This window comes from Hemitrygon akajei, chromosome 13 (genome assembly GCF_048418815.1).
Source record: "Hemitrygon akajei chromosome 13, sHemAka1.3, whole genome shotgun sequence".
Lineage (NCBI taxonomy): Eukaryota > Metazoa > Chordata > Chondrichthyes > Myliobatiformes > Dasyatidae > Hemitrygon > Hemitrygon akajei.
This window is the reverse complement of record NC_133136.1, coordinates 508,799-525,719: the sequence shown is the minus strand read 5'-3', so window position 1 is coordinate 525,719 and position 16,921 is coordinate 508,799. Positions and strand designations below refer to the sequence as shown.

General features: G+C 43.4%; 1 protein-coding gene across 2 annotated transcripts in view; it reads left to right on the top strand.

The window, feature by feature from the left end:
- wdr32 (WD repeat domain 32) overlaps nucleotides 1-16,921 on the top strand; it is a 134,863-nt gene that overhangs the window by 46,436 nt on the left and 71,506 nt on the right. The window lies entirely within an intron of this gene.

The window sequence follows — 16,921 nt, the reverse complement described above, 5'->3', positions numbered from 1 at the left end:
GTAGTCGCATAAGACTATAAGATATAGGAGCAGAATTAGGTCATTTGGTACATCAAGACTGCTCTGCCATTTCATCATGGCTGATCCAATTTACCACTCAGCCCCAGTCTCCAGCCTTCTCCCCATATTCCTTCATGTTCTGACCAATCAAGAATCTAAGAACCTCTGCCTTAAATATACATAAAGACTTTGTATTCACAGTTGCCCGCGGCAATGAATTCTACAGACTCACCACACAATGGCTAAAGAAATTCCTCCTCATCTCCATTCTAAAAGAACTCCCCTCTATTCTGTGACTGTGTCCTCTGGTCTTAGACTCTCATACTATAGGAACCATCCTCCCCACAGCCACTCTATCAAGGTCTTTCACCATTTGATAAGTTTCAATGAGGTCACCCCCAATGTTCCCTCTAGTTTGTAATGACCAGTGTGTGCAAAAATCTCGTGCTGTGCAAGTTTTTTTCCCCAGAGACAGCAACATGTGTGCACTGAATTTTATATACAGAGGTATTCACTTTAACAGCCAGCAAAACACTGTCAGTAAGAATTTTGATCTCCTTTGGGGTTTGATCGGTTTCGCTCTTGTTCATCTGCACTCTCACAAAACATACATAGCAGGCCTGTAGGGCCTGAAGGATTTTCTTGCTGGAGCATTTGCACACCTTCCACGTATGATTTGTTTGCTAAATGATACATTAAAAAGTCAAGTTTCCAAATATCACTCCACTTCTTCCCACTTGCAAATCCTCCAGCAACTTTTGCCTCGCGACAATCCACTCAGGTAACACCAGTTTCTGTATTGTACATAAATATTTCTCATAGCTACATGTTCCTGACTTCATGAGCTTTCAGTGTAGCAGTTTCTACTGTTTCATTAAGCCATTTTATTTTAAAAGGACTAGCAGTTCTTTTGTGCTTCATACCCTTTGCTTCTTTAGATTTCAACATAGTGAATCAATAATTTCTTCAATAAAAACAGTATAAATAAACCAGTTCTAAAATCTGCAGACAAATCATCACACAGTCTATGCTGTCAACACCGTCCGCATCAGAACTCGGAAAAGGAAATGTGATTGTGTATGATCGTGAACTATACTTAACATGCCAACGAGGTAGAGGGTGACAGCCTTTTGTGTAGTTTAAGTTCCTTTTGTGTGCTAGTAGCAAAAGTTCCCTTCGATGGAACATTGGTCACCCTTCATTCTTCTGAATTCTGGTGAATAAAGACCCTGAGCCACCAAACACTCTTCATATGATAAGTGATTCAATCCTGAAGTCTGATTGAACTGCATCTGCTGCTTCTCAGCCCAGCCGTGCACCCTGTCGATGTCCTGTTGCAACCTACAGCAACCTTCAAAGTTCAATTCAAAGAACATTCATTCGTGCATTAGTAGCGGACCAATCAATCTGAAGAGAGAGATAGCTTTGCACATGTCGGAGAAGAGTTTAACAAAGGAGCATTTCGTGGGGTTCGGCGCATTAGCGGTGGACCAATCGATTCGCGATTCATTAGCAGCGGCAAATAAAAATAAAGCAGGATCAAAGCAGAGCAACCATGGTGTGAGTGGACCAGTGTAACAGTATGAACTTGACGCTTTGGCAAGGAGGCACAGGTAAGTAGCAAGCAAGGCTTTTGTAGTGGTTGTTGAATAAAAAGTCACTAAATTACAGCAAATTAAATAAAGTAGGGATGATGCAGGATAAGGTAATGTGCTGTAGCTGCATAATGTGGGAGCTGGTGGACCCCATTGTGGTTCCTGGTGACCACATCTGCAACAAGTGTTGGCAGCTCAAGGACCTCAACCTCAAAGATGATGACCTGGAATCCGAGCTTCAAACACTGTGGCACATCAGGGAGGGGGAGAATTACCGGGATTCTCTGTTTCAGGAGGCAGTCACATCCATTAGATTAGCTGCCTCCTGAAAAAGAGAATAGTTAGGGGAATAGACAGCATTCTCTCACGAGGAATTTGCGGTGGGAGTGGAAAGATCCAGTTGTTGTGGTCCATGTGGGTACCAACGACATAGGTAGAACGAGGAAAGAGGTTCTACTGTGGGAATTTGAACAGCTAAGGTCTAAATTAAAAAGCAGAAACAAAAATGTAGTAATCTCTGGATTACTATCTGAGCCACTTGCAAATTGGCATAGGGTCAAAAAGATTAGAGAGTGAAGTATGTGGCTCAAGGGTTGGTGTGGCAGAAGAGGGTTTGAATTCATGGGAATTTGGCACCAGTATTGGGGAAGGAGGGAGCTGTACCAATGGGATGCGACCTGGATCCTACCAGGAATACTAATGCTTTGCTTCAGTATTCACTACTGAAAAGGATCTTGGAGATTATAGGGATGACTTACATCAGATTAAAAAACTTGAGCATATAGACATTAAGAAAGAGGATGTGCTGGAGCTTTTGGAAAGCATCAAGTTGGATAAGACTCCGGGACTGGATGAGATGTACCCCAGGCTACTGTGGGAGGCAAGGGAGGAGATTGTTGAGCCTCTGGCAATGATCTTTGCATCATCGATGGGGACGGGAGAGGTTCCGGAGGATTGGAGGGTTGCAGATGTTGATCCATTATTCAAGAAAGTGAGTAGAGATAGCCCAGGAAATTATAGATCAGTGAGTTTTACTTCAGTGGTTGGTAAGTTGATGGAGAAGACACTGAGAGGCAGGATTTATGAACATTTGGAGAGGCATAATATGATTAGGATTAGTCAGCATGGCTTTGTCAAGGGCAGGTTGTGCCTTACGAGCCTGATTGAATTTTGCCTGAACAACGGAGACTACAATGGGTTGAGGGAGGATTTGGTGAGTGCTGACTGGGAGTATAGGCTGTACGGTGGGACAGTTGAGGAACAATGGAAGACTTCCGAAGAGATTTTTCACAGTGCTCAACAAAAGTATGTTCCAGATAAGAGCAAGGACAGCAAGGGTGGGGATAGCCAGCCTTGGCTAACTAAGGAAATAAAAGAAGGCATCAAACTAAAAGCTCGTGCATACAAAGTTGCCAAGAGTAGTGGGAAACTGGAAGACTGGTTCAAAGGTCAAGTTTAATGTCAGTGAAATGTATAGAATACACATCCTGAAATGCTTTTTCTTCGCAAACATCCACATAAACAGAGAAGTGTCCCAAAGAATGAACAACAGTTAAATGTGAGAATCCCAAAGTCTACCCCCCCCCCCCCCAGCTCCCTCCTCCCGTGCATAAGCGGCAGCAAGCAACAGTCCTCCCTCCTAACACCAGCAAAGAAAATGCGTATTGGTACCATCACCGAGCCCAAGCGTGTGCTAAGCAATAGCAAAAACACAGACCCAAGTTACCCCAAAGGCCTCACATTTCATCCAACATTCGACAAACCAAAGGTTCTCTCTCTCCCTGACAAGGGAGAGGGAGGTGTCCCCCATTTTCACAGCAAGCAGGAGACATAACAGCAACCTGCTGGTTTACGGTGTTAAAAAGTCTGTTTCATCACTTTTTTTGAGCTCTGCATCTGAAGATCGCAAAGACCTCAGGTCGTCGGGCCCAGAACGAAAGATTTTCCGGCCTCCCCGACGACACGCGAGTCCCCTTCCGTGACATCAACCGTCGATCTGTCCGTTTCCAGAGCCCCAAGATCTTGGGCTTCTGAACATGATTGAGACTCTCAGACATGTCGAACGATGGCCAGTTGTGGAACCCTGAGAATGGGTCCCATTCCCGCAATGAACCAAAGCCTGCATGTCAGTCCAGGTCAGGGTCTTCAAAAAAACCCTGAAGGGGAAAAATAAACATATTAAAGGTGGAAATAGAGCTGTTTCCGAAGATGCAAGCAAAGGAGTCGCTGTTAGGTGCTGTTGTCCCTCCTAAGGGAAAACTTTAAAAAGCAATGAAGTACCACTATGCGAGCAATAAAGAAAGGGAAGCTAGATTATGAAAATAAACTAGCACAAGATATAAAAACAAATAGTAAAAGTTTTTATAATTATATAAAGCTGAAAAGGGTGGCTAAAGAGAATGTAGGAGGTTCCTAGGAGGACGAGAAGGGTAAATTGATATTGGGTAATGATGAAATGGCTGAGGCTTTGAATGAATATTTTGCGTTGGTCTTCATGGTGGAGGACTCATCTAACATACCAACAAGAGATGTTATGCATGCGATGGGAGCTGAGGATCTTGATACAATAGAGGTAGTGCTGAGCAAACTTCTGAGCCTAAAGATGGGAAAGTCCTCTGGTCCTGATGGAATGTATCCCAGCTGAAAGAAATGGCAGAAGTTATAGTAGAGGCTTTGGTGATAATTTACCAAAATTCTCTGGACTTTGGCCAGGTCCTGACGGATTAGAAAACAGCGAATGTCACACCACTGTTCAAAAAAGGATGTAGTCAAAAGACAGGTAACAATAGACCAGTTAGTTTAACATCTGTAGTTGGGAAAATGCTTGAAGCTATCATTAAGATCATAAAATATAGGAGCAGAAGTAGACCATTTGGTCCATCAAGTTGCTCTGCCATTCAATCATGGGCTGATCCAATTCTTCCAGTCATTCCCACTCCACTGCCTTCACCCTATATCCTTTGATGCCCTGGCTAATCAAGAACCTGTCTATCTTTACCTTAAATACACCCAATGACTTGGCCTCCACAGCCGCTTGTGGCAACAAATTCCACAGATTTACCACCTTCTGACTAAAGTAGTCTCTCTGCATCTCAGTTCTAAATGGACGACCTTCAATCCTGAAGTTGTGCCACCTTGTCCTAGAATCCCCTACCATGGGAAATAACTTTGACGTATCTAGTCTGTTCAGGCATTTTAACATTTGGAATGTTTCTATGAGATCCCCCCTCACTCTGAATTCCAGGGAATATAGCCCAGGAGCTACCAGATGTTACTCATACAGTAACCCTTTCATTCCTGGAATCATTCTTGTGAATCTTCTCTGAACCCTCTCCAATGTTAGTATATCCTTTCTAAAATAATAAGCCTAAAGCTGCACACAATACTCCAAGTGTGGTCTCATGAGTGCCTTATAGAGCCTCAAAATCACATCCCTGCTGTTATATTCTATACCTCTATAAATGAATGCCAACATGACTCAACCTGGAGGTTAAACTTTAGGGTATCCTGCACAAGGACTCCCAAGTCCCTTTGCACCTCTGCATTTTCAATTCTCTCCCCATCTAAGTAATAGTCTGCCCATTTATTTCTTCCACCAAAGTGCACGACCATACACTTTCCAACATTGTATTTCATTCATCACTTCTTTGCCCATTCCCCTAAACTAGTGGTCACCAACCTTTTTAAGCCCAAGATCCCCTACCTCGGCCTTAGTGCAAGGCGAGATCGACTCCAAATTGATTAGTTACACGCATGCGCACTGGGACAGAAAAGATGGGAAATAAAACCCTGCAACCTGGAAGTAGAAATAATGCATGTTGTTGTTCGTCCTTTGGAGTCGAAGACGACCACGACTTCTGTCAGGTGGACGGTTTGTGACTGTGGGTCCGGAGGTGACTGGTGAGGCCAATGCGGGCCCTGAAAGCTCACCCACATGTGGGACACATGAGGGTAGGTGCTGCAGTGGAAGTGGAGGTAGCTCGAGCCTTGCGCGCGGTGCGTTTCCTCTGAGGCTCTGTGGTGCGTCTGATTTCTGCTGCATACGCTCCTTTAGTGGTCCTGCTCCACCAGGTTGAGCGGTCCAGAGCAGGCGATTCCCAGCTACTGGGATTGATGTTGAGGTCTTTGAGGGACACTTTGAGGCAGTCTTTGAAACATTTCTTCTGCCCTCCAACTGAGTGCTTGCCCTGGCTCAGCTCTCCATACAGCAGCTGTTTTGGTAGTCGACTGTCAGACATCCTGATGACATGGCCAGCCCGTCTGGCTTGGGCTTTCTGTAGGAGAGTGTAGACTAGAGAGTGTGGGTGCTAGCGCGTTCCAGGACCTCCGTGTCTGGGACTTTGTTCTGCCATCGTATGTGGAGAAGTTTGCGGAGGCAGCTCAAGTGGAAGTGGTTGAGCTGTTTAGCGTGTCTGCTGTAGACAGTCCAGGTCTCACTAGCATAGAGGAGGGTGGTGAGAACCACTGCTCGGTAGACCTTCAGCTTGGTGGTAAGGCTGAGTCCTCTCTGCTCCCATACATTCTCACGGAGTCTCCCAAAGGCGGCACTGGCTTTGGCAATTCTGTTGTTGATCTCTGCATCTATGTTCACTGCTCGTGATACTGCCCAGGTAAGAAAAGCTGTCGACTGCCAGTAGCTTCTGCCCCTTTACTGTGATGTGTGGTTCCTGGTAGGGCTTTCCGGGTGCGGGCTGGTACATAACTTTGGTCTTTTTGGTGCTGATTGTAAGTCCAAAGTTGTCACAGGCTCGTGAGAAGCAGTCCATTTCTCGCTGCATCTTCTGCTCTGTGCTGGCGTTGAGGGCGCAATCATCAGCGAATAAGAGGTCTCTGACGACGGTCTCCTTTACCTTTGTAACAGCCTGTAGACGTCGGAGGTTGAATAGCCCACCGCCAGTCCTGTATCTGACGTGTATACCATCTTGACAATCGCAGAAGGCATAATTCAGCATAGCAGAGAAGACCATGCTAAAGAGTGTAGGGGCGAGAACGCATCCTTGCTTCACACTGTTCTTCACTGGGAACGCTTCTGACTCATCACCATCATCCAAAACTTTCACCATCATGCCATCGTGGAACTGCCGAACAATCGTGATGAACCTGCTAGGGCAGCCAAACTTCTCCATTATCTTCCATAAGCCACCTCTGCTGACCGTATCAAATGCCTTGGTCAGATTGAGGAAGGTCATAAAGAGGTCGCTGTGCTGCTCTTGACATTTTTCCTGGAGTTGGCGTGCAGCAAATATCATGTCAACAGTTCCACGCTCTGCACAGAAGCCACACTGGCTTTCTGGGAGGAGACCTTGCTCAAGGTGTTGGAGAAGCCGATTAAGCAGGACGCGAGCCAAGATTTTCCCAGCTATGGACAGGAGGGAGATGCCTCGGTGATTGTCACAAGACTGGCGGTTGCCTTTCCTCTTGTAGATGTGGACTATGCTGGCATCTTTCAACTGTGTGCGGGACCTTTCCTTTGTTCCACATAGACTGGAAGAGCTCAGTCAGCTTCTGCATCATGAATGGACCTCCTGCTTTGTAGACTTCAGCAGGGATTGCATCTGATCCTGGTGCTTTGCTGCAAGAAAGTTGCCTGATGGCTTTTCTGACTTCTTCTTCTGTGAGGAGGTTGTCAAAGTCCAGGTTGATCTCCACCTGAGGTAGGCGAGCAATGGCCTCATCATTGATTTCGGCAGGGCGGTTGAGGACCTGGTTGAAGTGTTCAGCTCATCTCTCCAAAATCTGCTTTTTCTCTGTCAGCAGCCGAGTCCCATCTGCACTGAGGAGGGGGGAGGAGCTAGAGGACTGAGGTCCATACATAGCCTTCAAAGCGTCGTAGAAACGCTTGGTGTCGTGACTGTCTGCGTAGCCCTGGATCTCATTGGTCTTATTGCTGAACCAAACATCTTGCATCTCATGGAGTTTCTTCTGCACTTTTCATCTTGCATTGGCGAAGGCATCTATCTTTGCTTGTGATGTGGGATCGTTCTGGTGCGCTCTGAACAGTTGGTGTTTCTCTGACAACAGTGCCTGTATCTCCTCGTCGTTCTCATCGAACCAGTCTTGATGTCTACGGATTGCTGGTCCGAGGTGTTCGAGAGTGGTAGAGTAGACTGCATCTCTGAAAGCCGTCCACTGCTCTTCAATGCTGGTGTGGTTATCCTGGGGTGTGTCAAGCAGCCTGCTATCTAGGTCTTCACAAAATTCTTCTGCAACTACGCTGCTCTTCAGCTTGGAGACATTGAGCCTCTTTGCAGTCTTCTGACCTTGGGGTCTTCTCACAGGCAGGATGCGAAGTTTAAACTTGGACACTATGAGTCGATGATCCGTCTAACAGTCGGCACCACACATGGCCTTTGCCACTCTCACATCTTGCCAGTCCCTCTTTCTGGTGATGACATCGTCAATCAGATGCCAGTGTCTAGAGCGTGGATGCATCCAAGATGTCTTGTTATGGGTAGGGAGGCGGAATAGGGTGTTGGTGATGACAAGGTCATGCGTAGCGCATGTCTTGAGGAGCAGCAGGCCATTGCTGTTACACTTGCCAATACCATGTCTTCCAAGAATCCCTTCCCAGGTCTGGTAATCTGTCCCCACTCTGGTGTTAAAGTCCCAAGGACAATAAGCTTCTCTGACTGTGGGACTGCTGCTATGAGGGCGTCAAGTTCTTCATAGAACTTATCTTTGATGTCATCTGGGTTGGTCATTGTTGGGGCATATGTGCTGATCAGCATTGCACTCCTCTTATTGCCAAGTGGGAGCCGAAGTGTCATCAGGCGATCGTTGATGCCCTCTGGAAGCTTGGCAAGTTTACGAGCAAGGTGGGATCGGATGGCAAATCCATTGCCAGCCTCTCATCGTTCAGTGCTGCTGCGACCACTCCAGAAGAAGGTGTACCCACCACCACGTTCTGTAAGCTGGCCCTTGTCTGCTAGGTGTGGTTCGCTGAGTGCTGCAATGTCCACGTTATAGCGGGCTAGTTCTTTGGCGACCAGTGCTGTTCTCCTTTCTGGTCTGACAGCCTTGGTAATGTCAAGCAGAGTTCGCACATTCCACGTGCTAAGGTTAAGCACCTTCACTTTCGTCGTCTTTGAAGTTCGACCGCTGAGTGGGATCCCTGCCAGCCACGGTGTGCTGGCCAGGGTAAGATGAAGCAGGCTATGTTTGAGGCACCTTTTCTAGCCTCTTCCTCCATGGAGATGAGCAGAGTGATTCCTAAAGAGGACTGCTCAGACACCCGGGGGCTGCCGAGCTCCACTGCTGCTTCATTCCAGTGGAGAACGACCCAATGCCCTGGGCCGCCTGTGTGCAGGTTTGTGACTACAGCTTCCAGTGTATCCACACCTGCTGCTTCGCCACTCACCCATCGTCACAGGACTTGAAGTTTTTTTAGCGGAATGGGTTTGGAGTTGTGACTTGCGCTTGACTTGGATTAAAGTGAGGGAGAGTTGCGCAAATCGTCAGCCTCACTCTCTCGTCCCGACCTATCTGTATCCAGTTGCAAGACGGAGTCGAGACGGCTGGAGATAAGTCGGGATGCAGTGGATGGCCAGCAGTGTCCTACGTGTCTCACTGTGCCCCGATTGCGCTCCACAACGCTTTGCTGGGTTCGTCTTTCTACTCGTTGGACCGCCAAGTGGTGATCTCCTCCGCGTAGTCCACTGAATTCAGTCTTCGCATGCATAGGTAGACGAGCCCTAACTCACCGAGGGTTTGAGGCCCATCGGCTACCCTCACCAGGTTTTGCCGGCCAGTCGAAGCCGTTGCCTGGGGTGTTGCCACTGTTGCATGCAAACAGCTACGAGGAACCACTGGTGAGAGTTGAGTGTCAGGTGAGGACCAATGCGGACAAACTACTCAGAAGAGTACGACGTGTTCCCCGTCAGAGGTACTACCTCTCCCTGACACCCCATACATAATGCATAACCACCAGGGGTACCCACCCTTTTTTGCATCGCGGACTGGTTTAATATTGATAATATTCTTGCGGATCGGCTGATGGGGGGAGGTGTTAAACACGACGGGAATACAGCGATACTCGAAGCAGGTTCCTTATGTCCAGTCTATTCCGCAGTTTAGTTTTCGCGGCTCTCAGCACTTAGCTGCTGTCTCGCGCTGTTCACTTTTTTTTAAATTGGTTTTTTTATGCATTTTCTACAACACTACAGATAAGAAGAAACCCCAAACCAAAATGAAGAAAATTAATACAGTGCAAAAATAAACATACAATAATAATATAGTACAAAAAAAGATAATTGAGAAAGCACCCAAATTGAAGTCATGTAAAGTTAGTATCCTCCCCAAGCCTCACAACAAAAAACTCCAGACCAACCACAACACAATATAAAGAATATAAATCAGGACATTCAAACCCCCAAAACTGTAAATACATTTGAAAACAAAAGATAATAATGCCTACTACCAAAAAAAAGAGCTGAAAGCAAGGGACCGAAAAAAAACCCTTAATTACGAGGAAGGTTATGAAAGTACTCAATAAAAGGTCCCCAGACCTTATGGAACTTTATATCCGAATTAAGAACTGAATAATGAATTTTTTCAAGGTCTAAGCAGGACATAATATCATTAAGCCATTGAGCATGCATGGGCGGGGCAACATCTCTCCATCTAAGGAGGATTAAACGTCTAGCCAGGAGAGAAGCAAAAGATAATATTCGACACTTAGTCGAACTCAAACGTATATCTGTCTCACCCAAAAGACCAAACAGAGCAATTAAAGGGTTAGGTTCTAAGTGGTGATTCAGAATATAGGATAAAGTTATGAAGACATCTTTCCAAAATTTCTCTAAGCTAGGCCAGGACCAGTACATATGAATAAGAGAGGCCTCGCCCCTTTTGCATTTATCACAAAAAGGACTAATAGGGTAAAATTGAGATAATTTAGATTTAGACATATGGGCTCTATGAACAATCTTAAACTGTAAAAGACAATGGCGAGCACAAAGAGAGGTTGAATTAACCGATTTGAGAATCGAGTCCCAAATCTCATCAGATAAAGAGATATTTAAATCATGCTCCCAAGCCATTCTAATTTTATCCACAGGGGCACGCCGTAAGAATGCTAATTTATCACAAATAAATGATATTAAACCTTTACCCAGTGGATTAATAGAAAGAAATAAATCCATAACATTTTTCTCAGGCATTTCAGGGAAGTTAGGAATTAAAGGATTAATAAAGTGTCTAATTTGGAGATATCTAAAAAAATGGGCATTAGGCAGATTGAACTTAGCAGAGAGCTGTTGAAAAGATGCAAAGCGATTATCGATAAAAAGATCTTCAAAATGTCTAATGCCCTTCCTATACCAATCATGGAATGTTGAATCATACATAGTAGGTAAAAAAAGGTGAATATGTAAGATAGGACTAGAAAAGGAAAAACCGTAGAAACCATAAAATTTCCTAAACTGAGCCCATATTCGCAAAGTGTGTCTAACAAGGGGATTAACAATTAGTCTAGACAAACTACTAGGGAGTACAGAGCCAAGAAGTGCAGAAATAGATAAATCTTTAGTGGAACTCAACTCCATTGCCACCCAGCTAGGGCACTCGGGTTGGCTATAGAAAAAAGACCAAAAGGCAGCACAACGTATATTAGCTGCCCAATAATATAAACGAAAGTTAGGTAAGGCCATGCCACCCTCTTTTTTAGATTTTTGAAGATAAACTTTATTAATTCTGGAACTCTTATTCTTCCACAGATATGACAAAATACTAGAGCCTAAGGAATCAAAAAAAGTTTTAGGAATAAAAATTGGGATTAATTGAAATAAATATAAAAATTTAGGGAGAACATACATTTTAACAACATTAATACGACCTACTAAGGACATAGATAGAGGTGACCATTGTGACAGACTCTGTTTTGTAGTATATAGAAGATTGGCAAAATTTTCATGAAAAAGATCTTTAAACTTCCTTGTAACTGTAATCCCAAGATAAGTAAATTGATTATGAACTACTTTAAAAGGGAGGTCATGAAATGCTAATTCTTGTGCTTCTTTATTAATTGGGAAAAGTTCACTCTTATGTAAATTAAGTTTATAGCCAGAAAACTGACTAAACTGATCAAGAAGTGAGAACATTGGAGGTAAGGATGTGGACGGATTTGAAAGAAAAAGTAATAAATCATCAGCATAAAGAGAAACTTTATGCTCAACACCCCCCCTCCAAATCCCAGTCAATTCAGGACAGCTTCGGAATGCTGTCGCCAGAGGTTCTATAGCCAGATCAAAGAGAAAGGGACTTAAAGGGCATCCTTGACGGGTGCCACGTTTGAGGTTAAATAACTGGGATTGCTGAAAATTAGTCAAAACAGAGGCAGTAGGACACAGATACAGCAATTTGATCCAAGAGATAAAACTTTGACCAAAGTCAAATTTTTCTAAAATTGCAAAAAGGTAGTTCCACTCTATACGATCAAATGCTTTCTCCGCATCGAGGGAAATAACACATTCAGGAGTCCCAGTTGAAGGTGAATATAAAATGTTAAATAAACACCGAATGTTAAAAAAAGGAAGACGGTTTTTAATAAAACCAGTTTGATCATCAGAAATAATAGAGGGAATAACAGTTTCTAATCTATAAGCCAAAACTTTGGCCAAGATTTTAACATCAACATTAAGCAAAGAAATCGGCCTGTACGAGGAACACTCTGTTGGGTCTTTACCCTTTTTTAATAAAAGACTAATAGATGCCTCATTAAAAGAGGGTGACAATTTACCATAATTAAATGAGTCAGATAGTACTGAGAGTAACTGAGGAGAAAGAAGTGAAGAGAATGATTTATAAAATTCTACGGGGAACCCATCAGGTCCAGGAGATTTCCCTGAAGACAATGCAGAAATTGCAAAAGATATTTCTTCTGATGATATAGGCGCATTAAGTTTGGCTTTAAAATCAAATGAAAGCGAAGGAATACTCAGATTATTTAAAAAAAGATCAACAGAAATATTCTCATTCAGAGATTCAGAGGAATAAAGTCGAGAGTAAAATTTTTAAAATACGTCATTGATTTCTAAGTGATCCGATGTAAAATCTCCATTTTCCTTCCGGATCTTTGTAATATGTTGTTTAGCTTTAGAACGCCTCAGCTGATGAACTAGAAATTTACCAGATTTGTCACCATGAATATAAAAGCGACTCTTACTTTCAAGAAGTTGGCGTTCAACAGGTTGAGTAGACAGAAGATTAAATTTAGTTTGAAGTTCTACTCGCTTCTTGTATAATTCAGGATTCTTAGTTTGAGCATACAGTTGATCTAATTCTTTAATCTGATTAATGAGGTCTAATCGATCTAAACAGGACTTTCTATTGAGATTTGCTGTATAGGAGATTATTTGACCCCTCAAATATGCTTTCATGGCATCCCAGACAATCTGGGATGACATTTCAGATGATGTATTGGTATTAAAATAAAAAGTTATCTGATCCTTAATAAATTTTAGAAAATCATCATCCGATAATAAAGTTGAGTTAAAACGCCAGTGTCTTCCTCTGAGGGAGACCTGGAAAATTTAAAGACAAAGTAATTGGGGCATGGTCAGAGATCAGTATACTCTGATAATCACAAGAATAGACAAATGGAATAAGTTGATTATCAAGTAAAAAATAGTCAATTCTAGTAAAGGTATGGTGAACATGTGAAAAAAAAGAATAATCTCTCTCAGTAGGATGAAGGAAATGCCATATATCAGAGATACCATAATTAGAAAGAAAAGAGTGAATAGCTAAGGCAGATTTAGTAGGTGATCTAGTAACAGAGGACGATCGATCCAAATTAGGATCTAACCAACAATTAAAATAGCCATCCAGTATAAGAGAATATGAGTTTAAATCTGGTAGTGAGGAAAAAAAACGTTCAAAAAAAATTAACATAATCAAAATTGGGAGCATACAGGTTTGCTAGTACAACTTTAGTATTATATAATTTACCAGAAACAATAATAAAATGGCCATTTGTATCAGATATCTTATTATGGAGTTCAAAAGGAATATTTGAATTAATAAGGATAGAAACCCCCCTAGCCTTGGCGGCAAAGGATGAATGAAAATGCTGACCCACCCACTTTGACAAAAGCCGAGAATGATCAAAACTACGAATATGAGTTCCTTGAAGGAAAGCAATGTCAGCTTTGAGTTGTTTAATATGAGAGAAGATCTTCCTTCTTTTAACAGGATGATTCAATCCCTTTACATTCCAGCTCACAAATTTAAGTGTATTAACCATTATCAATTGTTAGTGCATAGAAGATAGCAGGCATATAAAAAATCAAGCAGTACAGTAACAATCTGGGAGCAAAAATGTAAACATAAATCAGTAGAATCAGAACAGAGACATGTCCTGAATAACAAGGGAAAACAAAAGAAACAGTGAGTAGTGTTGGAACTGGAGAATCCACCCCACCCTCGCAACCCAAAACTAGATGGCTACCTAAAAAAGCAGCTAGCTCTACAAGAAAAATTAACCCAAAAATGACTTCCAGTTCCGTATCGTTAACAAAAGTTCCATATAAATAATATAGCAAATAATAGCTAATTTATGCACTAGAGAGCAAAATTACAAATAGGAACAACTTCAACAGAAAAAGTATAAAACTTAATACAAAAAAAATCAGAAAAGAAAACTAAAACTAACCTACCTGCGAAAAATTATGAAAGATTGAAAGAAAAAAAAGGGGGAAGGGGGAAATTATAAATTTAAAGAGAGTACTTATCAACCGTTTACAGAAAAAAAAGCAAAACTTAAACTATAAATCAACCAACAGGGAGGCCTTCAATAAAAAACTCCAAACCTCCAAAACAAGTTAAAATCAATTGTAGTTCTCTATAGATAAAGTTATACAGAAGTAAAATAAATTACACGAGTAAAATCTAAAAGTCTGCAGGGAAACATTAAACTTAAATCATCTATTTAGAAAAAACACACCGAGTCCAGGGAGAGATTAACTACAGCCCTTAGAGTCTCAATAGTTAATGTCTGAATTATTCAAGTAAAGTCTGAGTTCGGAAAAAATAACTTTACTTCGAGACGTACTTATCAACCATTTTAGAAGATCAGACCGGTTCCGAAGAAGGCAAGATGGCTGGAAGACTTCCAACAAACAACTCAGCCTCCTTCACTGATTTAAACCACTTATATTCTCCAGTAGTAAGCGTAATTCGAAGATTGGCTGGATTTCGGAGAGAGGGTCTGAATCCATGATCAAAAAGCACTTTCATTACACTTTTAAACTCAGCACGCATCTTCAGAACCTGGGGGGCATAATCTTCCACAAAACAAATGACCGTATTTTGAAAAGCAAAAGTACCTCTGCAGCGTGCCTCCATAATCAAACCGTTTTTCACCTGGTATCGATGAAAGCATAAAATAACTGGCCGTGGACGGGAACCCAAAATTGCACGAGGGAACATAAATCCTGTGAGCCCTTTCAAGCTCAGGTGGAGTCGGAAGAAATTCTTTCCCGAAAATCTCACAGAGAAAAGAAGAAAAAAATTCAACGGAAGAGCCCTTTTCGGTGGCCTCTGGCAAACCAAGAATTCGTAGATTGCAACGTCTGCTCCGATTTTCAAGATCCACCATTTTGGAAGAAAGTTTACTGTTCTTCTCTGCTAGGTTGGAGCAGAAAGTTTTGAGATGTTGAACACGGCGTTTTAAATCTTCAGAAGTTAAGTCAATGAGGGATAAATGTTCAGCATGTTCATCCACTCTGGCATTAATCTGATCCAATTTGGAATCCAGCTGGTTGAAAGAAGTTCTAAATTCAGTTTTAAAATCCGTTAAAATATCTTGTCGACGTTGTTCCAAAATAGTGAGAATCTCAGCCGACAGAGCCATGGAAGTTTCCTTTTTCCCGATTTTAGTACCTTTGGTGGCCATTATGAGATAGATGTGTTTGCAGGCAGGTAAAAGAGAACTAATAAAATAACTAGCTAAGGTTTAAGAAGGAAAACATATAGTGCAAAGATAGAAAGTATAACGGAGCAAAAGTTCGGAGCGACTAGACAATCGCCATCTTACCGGAAGTCCCCTCACTTTTTTTTCTGCTGAAAAAACTCAGTGGGTTCGTCTTTAAGCGCAGGGTGCTTGGACTCAAGGTGCCGAAGCAGTTTTGAGGGCATCATTGCCTCATTAGACAGACTCCCGGCCCGAACTGCAGCCTCTGCCCGCCCGCTGCCAGACGCCCTGGCCAGATGCAGCTGGTTGTGGGTGGGGTGAGAGGACAAGGTCAGGGCCACAGTGGTCGCAGTCCGGAAAGAGCAACGGGCCCACACCCATCCCCCTTGTAGGATCTATCAGCCGACAAAAGTTTGTTTCAGCAGATCGCAGCGAGGTAGCTGCTCTGATACTTACGAAACCTTGAGCCCAAATTAGGTCGTCTGTGAATATTTTAGCACTGGATTCCCCACGAACATTCGGTGTGCTAAACAGGTTCCGAGGTGGCGCCAATCTGTCCGCACTCCAGGCCAGTAGCATCGGCGGTTCTCACCGGCCATGCTCCAGGCCAGTAGCATCGGCACTTCCCGTTGGCTGCACTCCGGGCCAGTAGCATCGGCACTTTCCGCCGGCCGCGCTCCAGGCCAGTAGCATCAGCGGTTCTCACTGGCCATGCTCCAAGCCAGTAGCATCGGCACTTCTTGCCGGCCGTGCTCTGCGCCAGTAGCATCAGTGGTTCTCGCTGGCCACGCGAGGCGAACACTAGCGCGAGGGTATCACAGCGTTTAGGTGACTGATGACCTTGCATGGTTTCAAGTTCAACATTGGGCATGACAGGGAATGAGGAAAGGTGCAACTGACTCATATTGTTTCCTCGCAGCCCGGTGGTTGGGGACCACTGAAGTACACTGTGTAGTGTGGGGGAACTATGTGCATGTGCACTGGACAGAAAGAACAGAACGAAAACCCTGCAACCTGGAAACAATCTCTCAACAGTATTTGTGTATTTTTCTTCTTTTTTTGGGATCTACTGGGAAAGTCTCAAAGATCGACCAGTCGATCGCGATCGACGGGTTGGCAACCACTACCCTAAACTATCTAAGACTCTCTGCAGGCTCTCTGTTTTCTCAACACTACCCACTCCTCCACCTATCTTTGTATCATTGGCCAATTTAGCTACAAATTAATCTCATAGTCCAAATCATTGACGTAAATTGTAAAAAGCAGTGGTCCCAACACCAACCCCTATGGAACTCCACTGGTAAATGACAGCCAGCCCAGACATAGGATCCACTTATTCCCACTCTGCTGACCAGCCAATGCTCTACCCATGCTGGTAACTTCCCTGTAATTCCATATGCTCTTATCTTGTTAAGCA